General features: G+C 37.2%; 1 long non-coding RNA gene across 2 annotated transcripts; it reads left to right on the forward strand.

Moving 5' to 3' along the window:
• Window positions 1–2,755: 2,755 nt before the first annotated feature.
• Window positions 2,756–21,957, forward strand: LOC113485451. Of its 2 annotated transcripts, XR_003399423.1 has the most exons (4): window positions 2,756–2,947; window positions 15,589–17,025; window positions 18,551–18,776; window positions 20,648–21,957. It is a non-coding gene; the product is annotated as an uncharacterized LOC113485451 (long non-coding RNA). The 2 variants fall into 2 exon arrangements; XR_003399422.1 differs by lacking the exon at window positions 20,648–21,957 and having other exon boundaries at window positions 18,551–19,113.
• Window positions 21,958–22,194: the final 237 nt, after the last annotated feature.

Here is a 22,194-nt window from a genome sequence, read left to right on the forward strand (position 1 = left end):
AAAGCAATAGAAATTATAAGCATGTTACACATATGATTGTAACAATGGTGTTCAGCTGCCTAAACATATGCATCTAATGCCATTTTAATTCTCTAAGGTAAGACATGCTTATTGGGACAACGTGCGTGGTTGAGGCTCTCCACCCTCTGTAGGCAGCCCTTGAAGTCCAGATGTGATTGTGTAGTACTTCTAAGGCAATGCCAGACCAGTGTGATTTGCCAGCTGAATCACTCCCTAAAAATCTAATTGCTTTTAAGAGTATAATCAATAATGTTACAATTTGGAAACAATATTCTACAAACATAATTAAAATTTCAGCATTTCAACATTTTAACCTATCTTATAACAGAAAACAACTGAAACCTCTCAATATTCCTTCATGGAACAACAATCCCAAATTTGACACTCCCTGTCACTATATTTATATTATTATATTGCCTAAGATACTGCTCAAGATTAACGGAGCATAGAATGTAGACTGAGATTCCCATCTCTGTCACCAAATAATTCCTTTTTAAATCACTCATTACAAAATGCTTAAAACTCTTATGCTGAATCCTCATCTTTCACTCATTTGACATTATAATTCACAAAGGTTTATGTTAATTAAAAATGATTACATATTCATAGATTTGTAGTGTCAGAGCTGCAAAGAAACTTCAGAAGCTATTTGAAGAGCACACTAATTTATCTGACTTCTGTGTCCATTGCACATTACTCTCTTTTTTGACAACATTAGGATTTTTTAATTATTATGGTAAACTACCATTAATTAGTGACATTTGTGGTTTTATTCAACCAGCTTAACTCAGTCTGACTACTAAAAAAGTTGCAGACTGGAAGTAATTTCAAACTTGGCTTTGAAGTTGGATGAAGACACATAGCTTAACAGGACTATCAACTCCCGTATTCATTGTGTCTCTTAATAAAATTTAACTAATTGAATAAAAAGATCAAAAATCTTAGTTTGAATTACTACCGATCCCCAAATAATGTTCACCTAATGCTAATTATTTGAACTTTAGGTTTCCAGTTTCCTGCTGAGCCAGATCATGACTTTGGATAGCATAAAAACAATAGCAGCAGCACTGAAGTCACTGAAGTAGAAAAAGTATGAGATCAGAATCAGCCCATTTATGTAGAAATGTTAAAAAGAAACGTTCACTTTAAGAAGCCTTTCACTGCTCCCAGGAACAAACAATAAGTCATTACCAGGGACAGCAATAAAACAAAAACTCTGAATCCATTTACATTTTACAGAAAAACAACTTACTATTAAGCATTGCATAAAATATGCACACTGCTTCTCTAAAGCACAAGTTTATTCAAGATCATGCAAAACCCATCTTAAGGACTGATGTATTGAAGCACTAGAATTTATTTCATATAAATCTGTTGGTTTTAAGATGGATTTTACCAATGCGCTAACATGACTAATGGTTAGGTTCTAACTAGATAGCCTATGAACAGAGACAGGTTTGAGCTTCCTCCCAGAAACGCTGTGAGGAATACATTGTACGTAAATTTCCTATGCTTAACAGCCCTTAAGATCTCAAAAAAGATATAGGGATTCTAGGCTATGTGAATCACTAACTATCAATTGCACTATAAGTGAGAACTTCATTGTTATTTTTGATTCTTCATTGTTTAGATTAATGTGCATTAAAATCTTATTAAATCTTCTTATGCATTTGTTAGGTTTTCAGTAAGTGGAAAATTCTCACTGGCATTACACTAATGAAGCACACTTGAAGTCAGCTGGTATAAATTGTGAATGTGGCACATACTGATTTGACTCAAATACATCACAAGACTTAAATTCAGGGAAAATTCCATAATAGCCCTTTCTAAATTTTTAATCAGTTTATTCCAAGCCATTTTTCCTTTCAATTGTTAAGTTGCAGCTTAATTAAAAAGGATCAAGTTTTCATTAGTTTTTGAAAGCTTTTTCACAAACAGGGATTTTATACAAACAAGTCAAGTCTTGTTGCCTTCTTCCTTCTTAGTAAAATTCACACAGACTCACATTACTTTCCATCAAGTAAAATTGTCACAATAACAGCTCTGTGCTTCTCTCTTTTTGATGATAACTAGTAGGTTTGGGGTTTTTGTTTTTGTTTTTTAGGTTTTTTTTCCAGAAATACTGTTTATATATTAAAACAAACAAAAAAATCTGTGTAATTTGATTTACTTCTAAAGCAAGGACCAATTAGTAAAAACAGAATAAAGTAGGGATACAGACAAGTAGTCTCAGTCACAAAAAGAAACCTACAGTCATGAAGGAAAAAAAAACAAAAAAAACCAAACAAACAAACAAAAAAACCCCACTACTCTGAAATCATATGTGTGCTTACAATATAACGTGATGTTTATAAGTCAGCATACATCTTTTACATGGCATAGATGTTTATGGCTAAATGCTGACATGTTGCCTAACAGCAGCAGCAAAATGATGGAGATAATGAAGAAAACTAGACATAGTCATTATTTTTTTCTATTTATGCCAGGAAAACTTGACTAATCCCCTTGAGAAATGAGAGTCATAGGCTATATCTACACCACAGTCAGAAGCATGACTGCAGCAAACATATCCTTACTCAGGATAAATTGAAGATATCTAGCTCAGGTATTAACAAGAGAAAAAAAGCATTACATTAATACATGGCCTAATTATCCTGAGTCCTGGCTGGAACCTTCTTACTGATACGTGTACTGACTAACTGGATTAAAGCAAGGCTTAAGTGTTTTCCCCATCCCATCAAAACCAGCAGGGCTACTTTAAATTAGAAGCCCACTCTGAACTAGAAATAGCTTTTCAGTGCTAAATATTAAAATATTCTGGCCAGGTTGCTCAGCTCTAACTGTTGCCTCTGACTGCAAGAAAGTCTACTCAGCTGGAGAGCAAAGTACAAGCATCAGGGCCTGGAGGCTAACAATACCAAATGAGGTAAACTGTCAGAGCCCTGGGCTCGTCCCACTTGTGATTCTTTTTCCCTAGAAGTGCGAGGGGAAAGGACAACCACATCGCAGCTGCACATCATCTGTCCCAGCAAACACAGCAGATGAGAATTTGCCCTTGTAGCAAGTGAAATACAACAGTCTTTATGCAGGCTCTCAATTAAATTCTCTTATTATAAAACTGGTGATCATAGCTCCTTACAGTAAGTGTTCCTCCATAGTTTTCACACCTGAATTTAAATATAAAAATAACAACATACCTTTACAACAGAATAGAAGCCTGCTTATCATCTTAAAGGGAGCCTGCAGTTGTATCTGCTCAAGTGAATTTCACCAACAATTTGGTATCATGCAACTCATAAATCACTTAAGGCTAAGAGAGGCCTGTGCTTGTCCTTTAGGCAGATGATGCAGAAATGTCAATACTGAAAATCTGGAAATCCTTATTTAAGTGTGGTGATGGAAAATTACGTATCTCCTCACCTACTTCGTTTTCCTGGTAGATGACCATCTCAAAGGAAAACTTGCCTACCCTACTCTCTCTCAGACCCCTCCCAAATCACAAAATCAAAACCAGTCTTCTTGAGAAGAAGGACAACTTCAGCTGACTTAATCTATTTTTGTCTGGAATGGGAATAATATTCTTCCTGAAGGAAGACTTAACCTGTCATTCAGCAGGTGAGCTTTCATATGACTAGGAACTAAAATCCTGTCACTAAATGGCTAGAATACATGGCTGGAAACAAAAAGTGACCCTGTTTACATTAGCATGCTTGAACTGCCAGCAGATTTTTTCAATTAATACTGTCACTTTGCCAAACACTCATGAAATTTGGCAGAAAACGTTTGTTCACCAATCCCATGTGAAATTTGTCCCTGGAAGACACAATGCATAATAATAGTCATGACAGAAAAATGCTAAAATACACAAGAGTCTGCAGGAATTCTCAGCATTGATCAATGATAGCCAGCAGAAAATAAAGCAGAGATGGTATAAACTGTTAAGCATATTAAGCTCAAAATGAGATTACTTTAGGGATCTAGTAAATTTAGAGTATCATAAAGCAGAAAGAGCATGCAAATAGGCACTGATTTTCTTGCTTGTTAAACACTGAACTAGTTTTTCTAGTTTACCAAGCTGAAAAACATTCTGTTTGTCCACCTCAGGAGTCCTAAGAGATAAAGTTAGTGGCCAATTACCCTACCCCTACCTCCTCACCAACACAACACCCTCCTGCCCCCCCCCCCAAAAAAAAAACCATCATCAAAAAGCAAACACCAAATAAAATATTTAGCAAATGACCCTGTCTTCAAAGAAAATTTTGACAAGGAAAAGCAGTACAAGAAGGATGAGAGGCCCAGACAAGTGTGGGATGACTGCGGTATATGAAACACCACTAGTACGTTCTGATAGCCAGAGCATTTCACTCTAATAATGTTGAGAAAACAAAATTTAAGAAGTGACATCCAGTAAATACATAATCAGAGAATTCTTAAGTGATTTGGGATTTGGAAGGCAACTACTTAAGGCATAAGTTAACTGTTTATGTAGTTGAGTTAAAAATACGTTAAGAAGAGGGTGTAGAATGACTTGTTAGATGTCTTTGATAATAATCCAGCAGGTACCACACAAATAGTTTTGTTAGTATTGGCAACACTAAATAAACCCTGAGGAGAAGTATGATTGGAAAAAGCAAACCTTGTGGTGTAAAATAAACATGTATGTCAAAATCGAGTACCAAGTTCACTCAGATTCCTGACAGAAGTCTATAGCAATGAATTGGCAGCCTTACTGTTTATACTGCTCTAACTCATGTGTTACTTTAAAGGAAATTTTCTTTAGCTAATGCTGAGACCTTGAAGCAGGAAGGTCTCCATCTTACTGACATTCAGCTGTAGAAAAAGTGGCAGCTCATCCATTGTGTATCTCATCCCATCCTATATTCCACCACCAAGGTCTAGGTGATAAAACAGATTATGATTCACCAAAGCAAGCGTTTGTCCTTTAATTTCCTGTAGCTGATTTAGACTGTAAAAACGCAAACAGGAGAAAAAACTTGAACACAGAGTTCAGAATTCTAATTTTAAAATATATTAGAAATACAAAAAAAAAAAAAAAGTAACTCCCAGTGAGACAAAACTGTGAATTTATATGCCAGCCTTCGCTAACTAATCCATACCAAGGAGATCCATACCTTCACTAACTAATCCATACCATCAGGGACAACTGCTGAAGGTAAGGAAGGAAGGAACACATTCTTGCTTTCAGCCTTAACACAGACTTAAATTTTTTCAGTCTTGTCCTGATTCAGATTTTCAGAAATCTTCTCCTGATAAATGTGCTTCGTGTTATTCACGTACTAATTACAGACTTCGGAGGTTTTTTAAATGATGGAGGGATTCCTTTATAAATTAATATAAATGTTAAGGATTTTACAATATTTGCTGGGATTTCTGAATGAAAGCATATCTCAGATACAGAAATAAAACAGACATTTGTGACAAGTTGCATGAGCCAAGGCTATGTGAGATGAGGGAAGTATTTCCACTGGCTTCAATAGAACTAGATTTAGCCAAATCAGAGAAAAAAAAAAAAATCACAAAGTCAAGCAAGCTGCCTTCTCATCTCCTGCTGTGAAGGCAGGCAAAGATCAGTGTGACAAATAGTATCCTTCCTAATACAGTTGTTATGTCTGGTAGGTGACTCACTCTCTTCTAAGCCATACAAGTAATGCCAGTAAAAATTATTGACTAAACCACATCTGTGAAGACTTGGATGTCAATAGTATTGAAAGGAAATTAAAAAAAGATACCCATGTAGCCCTTGATGGTTGCAAATAATTTTTCTGGATCAAAATTACATATAGTTGTGGTATGGTTTGCATCCAGGATGTGGTTGAGCTGTGTCTGGAAACCTAAATTAAAACGACAGTCTAAGAGCACCCAACAAAATCTGAGCATATTAAAAGTACTATATGTTCAACAGAATGAATTTTTCCTAGTTAGTGTTACTGACTTCTTTTACCAAGAAAATCCATCTGCATTGCATGAGTGTGATTTACATTCAGAAAGTTCTGATTAGACGTGTATCTCATGCTCTTGACTGTTACAAATTCTTAAAATATTTGATAGTCTTTATGAAGAGATTCATCCTGGATATTGGACAACAGTGGAAATTGCTGCATAAAGATTACACTAATTGTTGAATCATCAGGCATTAATTCTACCAGCTACTCAAGAAGCCAATATTTCTCCTTTGTGATTAGGGAAGGACAGTGGAGCTTGCCAAGCTTATCAGTGAGTCAAAAACAAAACAGGGACTAGAATTTGATGACCATGGCATCCAAACAGATGGAAATTTCCACAGGATTCAATAATGGCAATTACACAAAAATTTGCAAGTCCTATAGTCCTAACAAGGAAATAAAGCAGTAGATACCCCATTTGCCTTCACTACATCGTCTACATAAGGAAAGATGAAGCTTCTCAATGAGGGCTACTTTTTGTGAGTGGGGTGCTTTTTTTTTTTTTCCCCACACTGAAGGGCTAGAAAATTCTAGTTTAACTTAATGTATTCTTTAAACGTATCAACATGTTTTACAGAAGGAAACTTTCCCAACAAATGCAGAGGCTCATGTCTTAAAGGCGGAGCTATTGTTTGCCATTATGCCTTTCCATTGCATTTACTTTTTTTTTTTTTTTATAAAAAAATTGAGTGAGAGGAGAAGACAGTCTGTTAAACTACAGGCATTAATCTTTTCCTGTATTCTTGGTGTCTTTAAATGAAGTTCTTACATGAGCTCAGCACAAGTTTTAGTACTGAATGAAATAACAGCAGTTTATATGCTTAAGCAGTACGAAGCCAATCAGAGACTCCTCTGGAACACAGAACAATTTTTCACTCAAGACTTCTTTTTGATCCACATGGGTAATTCTCCAAGTGTTATGTTAAGAAACCATTATGCTAAGAGGCCCAGCATTAAGAATCCTGAGCTTAAACTGTCGCTTTATAAAGCAGATTTATGCCTTATGACAGTAATTGCTCACACCCAAGGAGCAAGCTGATGCACCAGCGAAACACAAAGCAGAATGTAGGGAAAGCATAGGGTTATTGGTATTAGATGAACTTAGGGATCTTATACTGTCTGGGTTTTACAACTAGAAAATTATTTTCATTTAAATTTTTAAAAAATGAACTATACACAAACACGGACTTGTTTATGTAAATGAACATAAATATTGGCATTTTTTTCAGCCTTGTTTCTGAAGTAACTTGAATCACAATAAGCATGGTGTACTTGTTCCTCTGTGCTTGACTTCGTATTGCTTTCATTGAACTAGTTAAATTTTAATTTTGACTATTCTGTGTTTCTTGAGTTCACGTGCTTATTATAAAAGAGCTAAAAAGAAAAAATGGAATATAAAAGCAAGGCAAAGTAAAACATCTGTGAGAAGGAAAGTAAATACTGTGTCTGAAAATTGCTGGATTGGGATATCTGTAAGAGGCAAAGACAAACTCTGTGCACCCAGGAACTCAATTTAGAAATTTTAACACGGACTATTAAACAGGGAAAAATAGAAAGGTTTCCTGTTTTCAAAGCTACATATTAACCAAAACAAATAAAATTCGGTCTTATCTTGCTCTTCCCCTTCTTTCCTTACCCCATTTTAGGTTTAAAAAGCTTTTCAAAGTATCATAGTATATATTTCCTCAGAAAAATGAATAAGCAAAAAATAAAACTGCTCCATAAAGTATACTTTGTCTGATAGGTTTTTCAGGTTTTGCTCTGCCAGTAAATTCAGGCATGATCTGAATGGTAACAGCAAGTTTATGGACAATGAGTAATAGCATGACATAGCTAATTAATGCTATTTCAATCCAGACTGTTTAAACAATCAAGCCTAATTGTGCTAAACAGTGTGATGGTTTTATATGGACAGCAGTGAATGAGCAAATCCAATGGAGATTTAAAGCTAAAGCCCAACTAATTTATGCTTTATGGGTATAACAAACTCAACTCAGTACCTTCATTACTTGCATGTCCTGTTGGTTCTGCTGTCTTTCCTCAGAAAGAAAAAACATGTGCCATACTATGCTTTGTTTGTGCAGTTTTTTTGTCACTGATTTAAAAAGAAAAAAAATGCATGCCATCTATTATATAGAACAGCTCAGTTGCTGAACATGCATGGATGCTACCTGGATATTTATGCTTGTGTTAGGAGGGTTCTTGAACCTGGTTAGGCACTTCCTAATCGCCATGTGGCTAATCTCGATATGGTAGAGTACATAAAACCTTGTATTCTGATTAGCCTCTATAACATGATTAGAGTTCTGGATGTGCTGTAGCACCCCTATCAATTTCTTTAAATAAAGAGAAATCAGAACAATCAAAACTGATTGCCTGCAAGAAGTCCAGTTTAATTTTATTTACATCAAAGCAAACAGCCAATCTTGCCGTACTCCGAAGTTTCCTTGATAATGGGGAAAGGTGTGAAAGGAGAGAAAGACAGGATAAAGACACAGCTGAAAGGTAAAGAGCAGTCAAAAGCAATCTGCTTCTCCTCATCCCCTCTGCGAATTTATAATGTTATCCTTCCTCCCTGCCAAACCACACAAGCTTTATCGCTACAGCAGCAGGTCACAAGTGTGAAGCTTCAAATATTACCGTTTTATTTCTTCCAACTTGGTTTTGAAAGCACTTAAAAGATGTGTAATTGTCCTATCCAAACCCTCAGTGCAGTTAGAAGGGCTTACCCTCTTACCAGGCATTTCTTCACGCTCTTGCCAGGCAGAGCCTGGCTTCTCCAACACAAAACAAGGCAAGGGAAATATAGACAACTAAATACAGAGGCCAACGAAATGAATAGCTAGGTTTTATTAGAAAAGTACTTTTTGCTGAGTAAGTCTAAATTTCAGATCTGAAAGAGACATATCTATGTAACTTTACACCATACGTCAGTCTATAGCATTGCCATTAACAGATATACTATTAAAGTACACAAAACTCCTACAAAATGTTGTTATTACCTTGAGAGGTTTATTCAACACTTAAAGAGACTTTGTACGTTTCTTTACATTACTTTCTTTTTAGTCAGTGATCTTAGGCACAAGTCTAGTTATCTGTACATTTAATCTTCATTATATCAAGATAAAGCTGGTAGTAATTGTTATTCCAATTAAACCACATTACAGAGCTCTGCAGGATTTCTCTTCTGCAGTATTCAGGTTGGCCAGCAATTTATGTCACTTTTGATACTTGGGTTCTTCCCCATAATGAGGTTTTTAAGTGTCCTACCTGACATTTACATTCCTAATGAGATTCCTACACCTCTGCTGGGGTCCATAATGACTAATATAATAGCTCAAGCTGTTTTACTGGATTGAAAAAAGCTTGAATTTACTTTTATATTATGGCCAAGTACAACAGCACTTTGCAGTTCAAATATACTACACACACATGGCTATAAAGTGCTTCACAATTAAATACATTTAACTTGTCCATGGTAGAGAAACACTATTACAGTTGCTGACTGCATTGGCAGTTTTCTCCCAGGAGAACCACAAAAAGCTTCTCACCCCAGGTACGCCTGGCCTTTCTCTCTACCGCACTTGGGTTTCTGTCTCTTCTATTTGTTGCTCCTTTTACATTTGCCCCCCAAGTCCTGCTCCCAGCAATAAAATTTGTTTTACTGCAACTCAGGGGTTTGTGGAGGAACAGGAGATGGCAGGCAGGGGGAGCAAAACAAGGCAAGAGCTGGAGGCGTGCTATAGGTAGCAATGGTGAGCCTGCACAAAAAAAAAAGGACTGTTCCCTTTCCCCCCCTCCACCCTTTCTCTTCCCCCACCCATGGGCAAGCTGAAGCACGTTGGGAGGACACCACAGGGGCTGTACCAGCACTGCAGATGGGGCAGATTCCCGTGTCCCCGCGTGCAGATGGGGCAGCAAGCGATGCTGCTGTGACTGCAGGGGACTTTCAGCGACTCAGGGAGAAGTTGCTGCCCAGAGAAGGGAGATGCAGAGGTGCCCTAAGCTGCAGCCGTGGGAAAGTCAGGGCTATCTCTGCTGGTACTTGGGAAACAAAGTTGGGCGGGTTTTTTTGGAGGGGGTAGGGTGGTGAGCAGAAAAAATCGGTAGTGGAGGAAAAACCCAGGCTGGCTGCTACAGCTGGAGGAAGAGAGGCTTACAACTATCAAGAGGCACTCCGTGTGAGCAGGTGGTGAGGTTAGAGGCAGATCAAAAATATTTCAAAGGGAAAAAGTTGGGCCGGTCCAGAGGTAGGTCTATCTATGCTGCTGCCTTTCAACATGCCAGAAAGTCCCTTCTTGTTTCAGGATGTCTGTGAGGAAGGTACTACTTAACCGTTTCACCTAGGTGCTTAAAAGACAGGGGAAATGCACTGTGTTTGCTGCCTAAGAGGTTTTTTGTTTCCTCGTTTTAAAGAGAGCCATTCAGTCTGAAAAGATATGATTACACTTCTAGTTATTTTACAGGTGAATGGACAGGGCAGGGTTCAGCATTATCTACACTGTTTGTTCACTTAATAGCGTGGCAGGGGTTGAAAATTCTGATTTGATAACACTTTAGTGCTCATTTAGTCGGGAACAAGTGGTTTCAAAACACTGGAGATTCAGATTTCCCTAATTAACTGATTTTTCAATTATTATGCAAGAAGTATAATTTAACACCTCACCCCTTACCTATAACAAAAATAAAGTTACCTTGCATTTACTGCGTGGTAAAGGTACTGAATAGCCATCATAGTGCTAAAGAAACCACTGAAATCCATGATTCTTATACACAGGTTGTATATAACTGAGGAGAGTTTTCTTACAGTAGATCCTGAAATAAGCTTAGACAAGGAGATGTGCTGACGGGTTTAGCAGTCTGGGATTTTAGGTACATAAAATCTTTTTACCTGCTGATATCAACTTGTATGTTCTGACATGTCTAAGAGATAAATACACATTAGAAAAGTAGTCATTACCCTGTTATAATTTCTCACCTTTAAAAGATTAATATGCATAATTTATTTCTGTTTACATGCAAAGTTGTAATGGCAAAACACCTTAAGCAAGTGTAGCATATTTTCTGAGCACCAGTCAGGGGCTGGATGCTTTCTGTTAAGCGTCAATCCTTCACAAAGATAAAGTGACAAATATTTTTCTCATGATAGAACAGATTTTTGCAAATGCAGTTTGGTTCAAGTGGTCTAATAATCTTTGCTACTTTTTGCAGTTGCTTGATGACCGATCTCATCATTCAGTCACAGTTAATTGTGTGATAAAGTATTTCCCTCATCAGTGAAAAAGGAGAGCTAAGAAATGCCTTGTGTACCCAATATCAATAACAGTCACATGTTTAGCTGGCTAATAGGTTACACCTCCTAGCAAACCTAGCTGCAATAACTCCCTTATCTTTTAAAAATATGGCAAGTCTGCCTCAGCAACTTCAGTTCCCAAGTTCTTGTAATGTAAAATTTTTAGATGCTTACACCTCAAAGTTAATTGTACAATAAAATGAGTTATCTGTATGACAGCTTGCTGAGGAAACTAAACACACAGGATTAACTTATCTGATACAGGGAGAGAATCTTACCGTTTCTGTACCTTATAAGATGTAGAATCACAGAATCACAGAATAGTTTGGGTTGGAAGGGACCTTAAAGACCACCTAGTTCCACCCCCCTGCCATGGGCAGGGACACCTTCCACTAGCCCAGGTTGCTCAAAGCCCCGTCCAGCCTGGCCTGGAACACTGCCAGGGAGGGGGCAGCCACAGCTGCTCTGGGCAACCTCTGCCACTGTCTCACCACCCTCACGGGAAAGAATTTCTTTCTTACATCTAACCTAAATCTAATCTCTTTCTATTTAAAACTGTTACCCCTCACCCTATCCCCACACCCCCTGGTCAGGAGTCCCTCCCCACCGTTCCTGTAGCCCCTTTCAGTACTGGGAGGCCGCTATCAGGTCTCCCCGGAGCCTTCTCTTCTCCAGGCTGAACACCCCCAACTCTCTCAGCCTGTCCTCACAGGGGAGGTGCTCCAGCCCCATGAGCATCCTCGTGGCCCTCTCTGGATCCACTCGAGCAGGCCCATGTCCTTCTTATGTTGAGGACCCCAGAGCTGGACACAGCACTGCAGGGGAGGTCTCATGAGAGCAACAGTAACCTCCCTTGACCTGCTGGTCACGCTTCTTTTGGTGCAGCCCAGTATACAGTTGGCTTTCCAGGCTGCAAACGAACATTGCCAAGTCATGTTGAGCTTCTCATCAACCAACACCCTTAAGTCCTTCTCCTCAGGGCTGCTCTCAATCCACTCTTCACCCAGCCTGTATTTGTGCTTGGGATTGCCCCAACCCATGTGTAGACCTTGCACTTGGCCTTGTTGAACTCCATGAGGTTCGCACGGTCCCACCTCTCCAGCCTGTCCAGGTCCCTCTGAATGGCACATCCCTTCCCTCCAGTGTGTCGACCGCACCACACAGCTTGGTGTCACTGGCAAACTTGCTCTGGGTGCACTCAGTCCCACTGTCCATGTTGCCAGCAAAGGTGTTAAACATTGCCAGTCCCAATATCAACCCCTGAGGAACACAACTCATCACTGCTCTTCACTTGGACATTGAGCCATTGACCACAACTCTTTAAGTAGTTTATAGGAAGATAAGAACAATTAAGAAATTCCCAGACTAATTTTTATTAAGAGGAATTCCTATTTCTGAAATGCTCTTTTCTGTTCCTCTAAATCATGGCAAAGATCTTGTTCATGCACAGATTTTGAAGAAAAATCTCTTGTCATATATAACATTTTTTTTTTTTTTTTGCCAGGTTTTGGTAATAAATTAGCATTTGAGGCTGAAATGTTAAATAAGACATCTGCACGGAGTTCTATTGAACTATCTATTTGACTTTTGATTGTCAAACATTACTTTTGATATTTCTTTGTAAATTTTGACTCTTGTGTTGTCATTTCAGTTCCCTCCCTCTCTTTTCTTGAGAAGTTTCAAGACTGTTTTAGAGCTTGGGGTATGACAAATGGTACTTGTGAGAATGAGCTTCCTGCCAAAAGTCATGGGATATCACTCACACAAACTAGAAATTACTGAATTAAAAAAAAAAAAAAATCTATTTATTTTTGAGAGGACACTTACTGTTAACAGCTGATCTGTTTGCATGGCTGAAGAAGGTATGCAAACAACTAGTCTCAGTTAAAAATAGCTCTTACTGTCCTGTAAGTGCTGATTTCTCATTGCACACTAAACATGGATCTGAATTTGAGCTGCTTTGATGACAACACATATGCACAGTCAGCTACATCTCATTGATTTTTGGGTGTTGGGTAGAATACACATCAGTTTTCCTATAGACGTTCCAAAAATGATTGATCCAGGCACCATTTTTCACCAGATCACTAAGTGTTAATTCAATTTGATGACCACAGCAGGTAATAATATATACTACAAGGAACTTACTTTCAGTAGCATACAAAGTACATCCTTTTCATCCATACATGTTGATGCAGATCAAATGCATTTTCATATAAAGTCTTTGCTGGTTGCCTTTCAGTAAATCAGCATGTCATAGCAACATTATGCTTTTCCCATTGCTTCTTTTGTAGTTTTTCCATGAGAATCTAGAAAATATAACACCACAACTACCAACACCACAGGCAAGCTTGCTTTTACACATAGTACAGATTTCTCTACTGGAAAAGCTCTTGATGAATTAATTTTATGATAAAAGTCAAGTAGCATATTTCGCAAAGCAGAAGATTAAAGAAAATACATTGCTCTGTATGGCATCCAAAATGCAGTACAGAAAGCTGCCCAGAGAGGGAATAAACTGGAATTGTTCCACTTTAGTTCAGTCTGAGGAAGTAAAAGGGGGAAATCAGAAAGCAATTAAACAGTACACAACAATTAAATAAGGAGATAACAGTGGCCTATACAAATTTACTGAATTCTTTCTCTGGATATTACTAAAATGGCAATTAAAATAAAAAGAAGAGTGGATCCTGCAATAAGTAACCTGCTTTAGAACAAACCCAACTGCAACAAGAAAGATGCTATTTCAAACAGTAGTTTTTATTGACATGAAATTGCCATCATCTCCATAAGGCAAACTAAATACATCTAATAATGTGTTATTCTCTCAATCCTTATAAAAAAAAATATTTCCATAAATAGAATGTGAACAACCCAAGAAAAAGCACAGAAGTGTAAGTCCTTGCCAGTCCTTGTCTTAATTTCTTTCTGTTTTCAGATGAAAAAGAAAAATTTCAGGGGACAAAACAAAAAAGAAGAGTTAGGAAATGGAACAAGTCATGGTCTTTGTGAGCCCACATGCTAAACAAAGTGAAGTTATCATGACTAAAGGGAAAAGTCAATTTCATATTGGTCTAGGGATATGACCTTTGGAGTCTTAATCAGAATTAGGAAAAAGCTAAAGAAAGCATTTCCAGATAAATGCTTGCTGCTGTAATCTGAGAGAAGGGAAAGCTAAAACAGTACAGGGGATTTGGCAAGTGATGTGGTGCTCATGCAATTAATAGTTCATCATGGGTTGTTAAGGATGTGATTAAAGGACAGTCAATTTACTAAGGACTTAAGATGTTTACGGTGAAGAAAAAAAAGTGATTATATCCTCCCTTCCTCCTCTCTTCCCTTTTATTACGCTAAATGTACACTTTCCACACATCTATGAACACAAAATTACAGATTTTCCTTGTGAATTTAAATAAGTACATCACCTGCGAAGAGACATGGAAAAATGTAGGTGGAAAAAAAAAAAAAAGGGGGTGGGGGGTTGTCTGTGTGTGTTGTAATGCAGTGGCTAAAGGAGATTTTTTTTAAGCCTTTCAGAAACCCAAAGCATTTTAAAAGGCTAAATTAATAGCCACTACACCCTTTGTGATGTTGTTGATAATTGATAAACTATAAGTGAGAGACAAAAATTCACTTTGTCCAACTGCATCAAGGCTGGCTATGCTTTACCTATGCCGTTTCATATTCTATACACTTAAAATGTGAGTTAGGGCGCATTTTAATAGGATTTTTGCTCAATAATATAGCTTTAATGATTTCTAGGTCATCATGAGACCAATGACCTTTACTAAAGGTCAAAAATGGAAGCAGGGTCTTTCTAATGCAAGACTGTGAATTCTCCTCATTGCATACTACGAGTCATGTCTGACAGCCCTCAGTCTATCTACAGACCATTGGAATTTACATGAGCAGTGTCAGGGCACTGTCTGTACTCCCAGTTGTTGTGGTCTTTTGTTGGTTTTTTGTGGGTTTTTTTTTAATAATTATGATTTGTTAGACTTCAATTTCCATTATAATTTGGGGGAGGAGGGACCAGAAGAAGGAAAAATGCATTTTATTATGAATAGGATAATGATATCTTTGTAAAGATTTTTGAGCATCTGAACCAGTAGCAAACACACTACTGTTTGAGCCAAACTAGAAACCACCCATTCTTCAGGGTTAAGGACTTCTACTAGGAACAACCTGCGAGATGTTAATTCCACGGAATATAAATCTGTAGAGGTAGATAGGCTGCAAACAGAGTAAGAGCTTTCCTTAAAGAAGGTTCAGAATGGCTCAGAAGTGGCTTCTTTTTGTATTCCCCTCCAGAAATGCAAGGAAGCTTTTAGACCACAAGGCTGATGTGGATCTGAGACATCTCCTGTGCAAAACTGTTGCATTAAGGGACTATCTCTGACATTGGAGCACTGTGAGGTAAGCCAGGCAGACCAAATTACATAGCTGCCTCATCTAGAAGTAAATGAACTATGGGAAAAAAACCCCACTGTTCACTTCTCATTCTAGCCAAAGGCAAAGACAAGTTTTTATGAAAAAAAGACATGAAAATCCTTTGACTAGATTTGTAAAGCCCAACCAAAATCTGTTGTCATAGGAGTTAGATAAATATGTAGCATCGATCTCTTCTAAACACTGCTAATCTCAGTAACTTCAAGACAGAAGTAGTAGAGATCAAGGCAACCAGCTCAGTTGTAGCACAGAGAATCTTTTCTGCACATATATTTCAATCAGCTGTAAGCAAACTCGAATGTTCTTCCATGTTTAAAATTATGAAGATGAATTTGAGAAACACAACAAAGGGAAGATAAAGATTTCATCATAAGTAACAACAGCTTTTACTTTTACATTTACTGCAAGAAATACGAAAGCCACTCCTTGTTTGTAGCTGTCCCTACGGAGTCTAAAGGAAAGATAAAGTAAATAAAATGTGAATTCTCTCTATCTAGGTGCATTTTTAAGATACGTAATTATTAGATTTAACCTGTATAAAACTCAAATAAACCTCAGTCCTGGAAACAACTGGATTCAGCTCGGGAAAGCATTCAGCCATTGAAGCTAATTACAGTGGCCTCAAAGAGCTTTCTGTGAACAGATGCAGTCATCTCTCTGAAGTTCACCAAGCATTACACCTATTGCATCTCTGACACTTAAGGAAAAATATTAGCAATAGTGAGCTGACCTAAGGTCTAATCCTGCAAGCATGCATGTAGCTGACTCCATAACGCCCCTATGGTGATTACTGGGGACTTAATTCTCAGCTGTCCTATTAAAAACCCATAAGCCACCTAAAAGGGTCAGAGAGCATCTGGGGTTCTCCTTTAACTGCTATCATAAAATAAGCAGCTGAATCTACGAAGGATGGCCACCAGGAAAACAGTCTCTCTGGTGTTTTAAAAGTAAACCAGTCACCACTGCAAATTGTTTCTAAAGTCATGCCATTAGCTGCATTTTGCCCGGGGTTTGCTGTGCCTCTGAGTTCACCTGAAAACATCAGACAGTTCACGTAACAGATTGCAAAGTCACAGGTTTCCAGGGCTACTCTTGAGGACCAGTGGGCACCAGAACAGCAAGTCATTCAATCCAGTACGCAGAGGACAAACCGTGCAAGGTGTTTATAAGGAAGATATTTGAAGTTACACAGAATGTTATCTGAAGGAAACTTATAAACTTTTTGCTTGTTACTGTGTGTACCAAAATTTATGGCTGAATTACCTAGAGGACTTCAGCAGCACCCTGAATGAGGTTCAGGTAAAATCACTATAAAGACCAGCAATAGTTTCCAGAGAAGCTGATCTATTCCGAGCAATCTGCTGAATCACTTTGATATGGACCAAAGGATGGCTTGGGTGGGGGGAACTAAAACAACAAAGCACACATTTTTGTTACAGTAAGAAAGATGTTCTTGGAGTCTACTTTAGTCCCCAGACTTAAACAGATTAAATATTAAGTATTGTATGCCAATCAGTACACTCAGAGCTATAAAACTAGAGTGACTTTATTAATGAAGACATGATTACTAAGTGAAGTGCAGGGATGGGAGCAGAAATTAGAGCCATTTTGATCATCGTGTGCTAATGTAGTCACATAGTCATGTGTACGATTTAACACATTTCATCCCATGTCCTGAGAACAGTCCCACCATGAGGAGGTAAAGAAGCAATTGCTTTTGGACGAAGATCAGGAATAACTAGAGAAGAGCCAAAGAAATTAATCTGATGTCAACACCATTAAAACATTTACTGTAATATAAGAGTTCATTTCCACACCACAATAAATTCAGGTCAGTTGATCTTAAATCCATATTTCTTGACTTTATTGCTCTCAAAATGAGACAACTCAGTCTTCCATTCAATGCATTTTTTTCTTAAAATACAAGCATGTGATTTTGACAAAAGTTTTTACCTAGACACACTTTGAATATTCATGTTGATGAATTAATAACCAAGATTTGAGGTAAATTAAGTTGAAATTATTTTCTATGAAAACCAGAATTGTGTTTACATTTAGTGAAGGATGAATCTTCTTCACTTCTATTGGAAACTTTAGATAGTTATTTAGCTATGTTACTTTCCCAAGCAGAGCCTGTTAAGCTGTACAGTATAGAAGCTTTTCCTTTTGAGTCTAACAATTAAATCTCAATCAAGTACTATATTAAAGTAAATTTATTTTAAAAATAAAAATTAGAGGAGAAAAGTTTATTGAAGATGGGCTATTTTTAATGATGACGCCAGACCATTATTTTTTATTAAGAGTATTTTGAATTGAACACAATAGAAACTTTCTTATTCAACTGTCATTGCTGAAGAGTCATTATTTAATTTTTTTACTCTTCCATTTCAATATCATCTTCCCTGAAAGAGGAGAAGCAGCTAATAAACTTATTTTCTGTTACTATATTTGTAATCTGAAAATATGCATTCCAGTATGCAAACTATTTATATGTCCTGCAAGAGAAAAAAACCCAACAACTTGTATTAGTTAAATGAATTTCAACATTAATTTAGTTTTGGCTTAATGTTCCTAAATCCCAGTAGCTAAATCAAGTGTCCACAATAGGAGAGACTGGTACTGTATACAATTTTTGACATTTTACTTCTCAATGAAATATTTATTTGAAGCGTTCTGGAATATATTGTTAAGAAGAAAAATATCGTTCATCAAGGAACATTTTCTCCATGATTAGCCTTCCACCTAAACCCCCCAATCTTACTGTTTCTCCTGATTGTACGCGTATTAATCAGAATCTATGGGCTTAAATCTTTGAATTTCACAGGCATCTTATTGAAAGCTGCTGCCAAAAGCTGAAGATCATTTACACCAGTGCTGGTGTAAGTGTCACAGAATGTCACCATGAACTCTCACACAGCAATGCATGCTCTGACAAGATTACTCTCATGTCATGGTCATCTCAGCAGCTTCAAATGTGCTTAGGATTGCTTGAGCCTTCTAAGGCAGCATGTATCTGAGTCACAGAGGTTGCTACATGGAGTCTTGAAAAGGTGAAGGCTCTAAAGCTGCCAAGCCTGAAGCATAGGGAAATGAATTCCTCCCTCAATATTTTAGTATTAATTACCTGAAATTGTAAAGCAATAAGACAGGCAAACAATGTTTCTTTACTACCCTATTGTTGAAGTAATCAGCTCAGAGAAAAAAAAAATGTGAAAACTCAAAGCTGGCTTTAGATATTCAGTTAGTTACCATGGAGGACTGACTACCTGCCCAATTCTGAGCACCCTTTCCTGCATAAGTTTTACTTTAAAATTTCATCATGATCTGCTTGTGGTTCAGCCAAGTAGTGTGGTTTTATTGTCTTTTGGTTGGGTTTGGGTTGGGTTTTTTTGGAGGGGGGGAGGGCTTGGGGTGGGCTTGGTTTTGGTTGGTTAAATTTTTTTTAAAGAAGTTTGAGTCACTAAATATTATAACATGCCATATTCTTAAGTTTATCCATACCATTCTGAGAAGTTTAAAGGCTATTACATAATAAAACTCATATATCCTCCATTTAAAAATGCAGAAAATTCCCATATACCTTAACCACCCTCTCAAGTGATACTAAACGAACAAAAAAAAAAAAAACCCAAAACAACAACAACAAAAAAAGTCTGGAAAGTACAATTACTAATTGTATGTGTCAGAAACAGTGCATCTTTCTTAGAATTACAAATTTGCAGTCTTTCTTTCATAACTATGTGGTCTTATAATAGACCAGCTGCCCCAAAGCTGTACATGGTAGAATAACAATGAGGCATTACAAAGACTCAGTCTTTTTTAGCAGCATCCTATTAGAAGATGACAAAAGCCCCATGTCTTGTATAATCTACTGAGCGCAAAGTTGCTCCAGAAGGGTAACGATCATCTCACTTAGCTTATATGAAGCTCAGTAACTGAAATTCAGACTATAAACTAGCCTCTACTACACCATAATCTCTATAGATTGATATGGAAGCAGCATATTGAGTTGAACAATTTAATTGAGTTGAAAAACTAACTACACAGTTGCTTTACATCATTGACATCTCATCCTCCCATGCCCAAACACTGTTTCTGCCAGAACATTTCAGTCTTCAGTTCAGGACTTCCCCATATGAGCAACAGAAGCTAACATCATCTCTCATCTCTACGGAAAGATTTGTTACGGAAGCATTTTTATTTAAGTTTGTGAAAACAAACACCCAGGGCAGTATTTGGTTATCATTATTTCTTTACGTTGTTTTAGACAGAATTTTCTATAGCATGTAGACTAAACTACAGCATAAGAAATGTTCCTTTTGAGGAAAAACCCCAACCAACACTGCAAGCTTCTTTGGGTCAAAGAATGGCTCCAGGCAGTTTCCCTTATTGGAACAGATTTTCTGACATCAAAGTTTTAGTATGAAATTCATTGTAACATTTCCTCAATTATTTAATAGATTCAAAGGACTTCCTTCAAAAAAGTAAACTGAAGAACACTTGATATTTTTTCTTCCTATCAATCACAGGTAAAATAACTGTACAGCTTCTACCACACTATAACATTTATATTTGCATTATGCTAGTTATCATCCACTAAAATCTCTGCTATGGAAATATCAGGGTACAATTATGATAGTTATCTTTGTGCTATAACCCAGACATGCACTTAAGCAGATGTTCAATTTCATGCTTATTAGTAGTCTCATTGAAGCAATGATACTGAATTCTATTATCTGTCTACTTTGTTTTCTTACTCTTTCTACTTCATTCCGTACTTTACAATTCAGGGCAAAATAAGCATATTTCTGAAATATGCTTTCAAAGAGATGCCTTTCACTATACCATGCTGTCAATGCTATAAATTTAAGCCTTGCTTTCTTCACTAGACTTACTGTGTATACTGATGCTTTTTCTTCAGCATTCTTCTTGATACCATATTGCCAACTGATACAATATCAGACTAGCATCCACATTTTTAATGCATGCATTTTGGCTACGGAATGCATGCAACACCAAAGGTTATATCACAAAAGCTATGTACATCATCCTAGTTATAGATAGGTGGACACAACCATCGCTCCAGGTGAAAACAGAATTTATTTCTAATGTGAAAAGCTACTTCCCTACCGAAATAAGAACATATTTCTACTTTTTCAGATCATCTCTGAAAAGAAGAGCATAAATGCTGTATTGTTACAAGCTAGCAGCACCCACGGATACCCTCCAAATGGCTCCACAGAGAGACTAAGCTTCCTGCAGGAGCATCTGGATTGCTGCCGAATGGCCATCTGTGTTTTACCGTGAAGAGGATTATAAAACTATTTGCCAGATAGAACCTTATGTGAATTTTTTTTCCATTGCCCCAAAAGTAAGCTAATTCTTAAGAACAGTATCTGGAAAATGGGCCTATAATAATGGGACCTAGAATTCAGGCATTTCTCAGCATTTAAACAAATGTGCATGAACAAACTTTCTGCACTGTTCTTAATATTTTAATTGTTTCTTATCCATTCCTTCTTTCTCTCCCCTCACTTGCATACATAAATCACTTCTTTTGCTTGCAAGTTTTTCCAGAGCCCCTTTCTCCATTATTTACTCAAAAATAAAGCAGTCCCTAATTATTTGGATCCATTACAGTAAACAATTTTTGAGAGGAAAAAAGCCTTTATAGCTCTGTTTAAGTAATTGGAGTGTGACAGCACATCACACTGCAAGAGATGTTCCTCTCAGAAGATTAGGTACTTAATCTGTGATTGGGCTTGATATACTAGGAAGATTGACAGAGACTCAAGTAAGAGCCAGGACAAAATATCAGCTGACAACTGAAAAAAATAGAGTATCTCAGAAGATGTGCTGATCATATAGGATCAAATTTTAATGGACTAGAGAGTAAAAAGAAGCATTTTCTTTACCTTAGAGTCCAGACATGAGGGCAGAGGGAAGAAAGGGGAGGGGCAGCCTCCCTTGAAGAAAGGAACGGTAACTTTTTGTTTTCACAATGTCTTATTTTGGTAATAACAAAGATTGTATGAAAGAAAAAAAGCTCAAATACAAAGCAACAAACCAAAAAGTTTTGGTTTGTTTGGTTGTTTTTTTTTTTCTGTGAAAGAGGCTATGATCTAGAAGAGACAAGTACCACCCGTAATTCAGAACACTGCTCAAAAATACACATAGGTATCTCAAATATATTTGTAAAATTTAAAATGAGGTTCACAAAAAAAAAAAAAAAAAAAAAAAAAAAAAAAAAAAAAATCTCAGTGAGCTTCCTACTATTTTATTCACCTGTAATAAAATAAATAAAATTATCCATTTGGATTAAGGCTACTTTGATAAATTGTGCTATTATGGTAGATCTGGAATACATTGCATCAGAACCAGGTTTGAATAAAGACAGACTTTGGCACAGAGGAATGCCACTGAGTCCTGCATCACATGAGGAAATTCTGCAGCCTTCCCAGATGCATG

The sequence above is a fragment of the Athene cunicularia genome (assembly GCF_003259725.1).
Source record: "Athene cunicularia isolate RWA chromosome 1 unlocalized genomic scaffold, athCun1 chr1_part1, whole genome shotgun sequence".
NCBI lineage: Eukaryota > Metazoa > Chordata > Aves > Strigiformes > Strigidae > Athene > Athene cunicularia.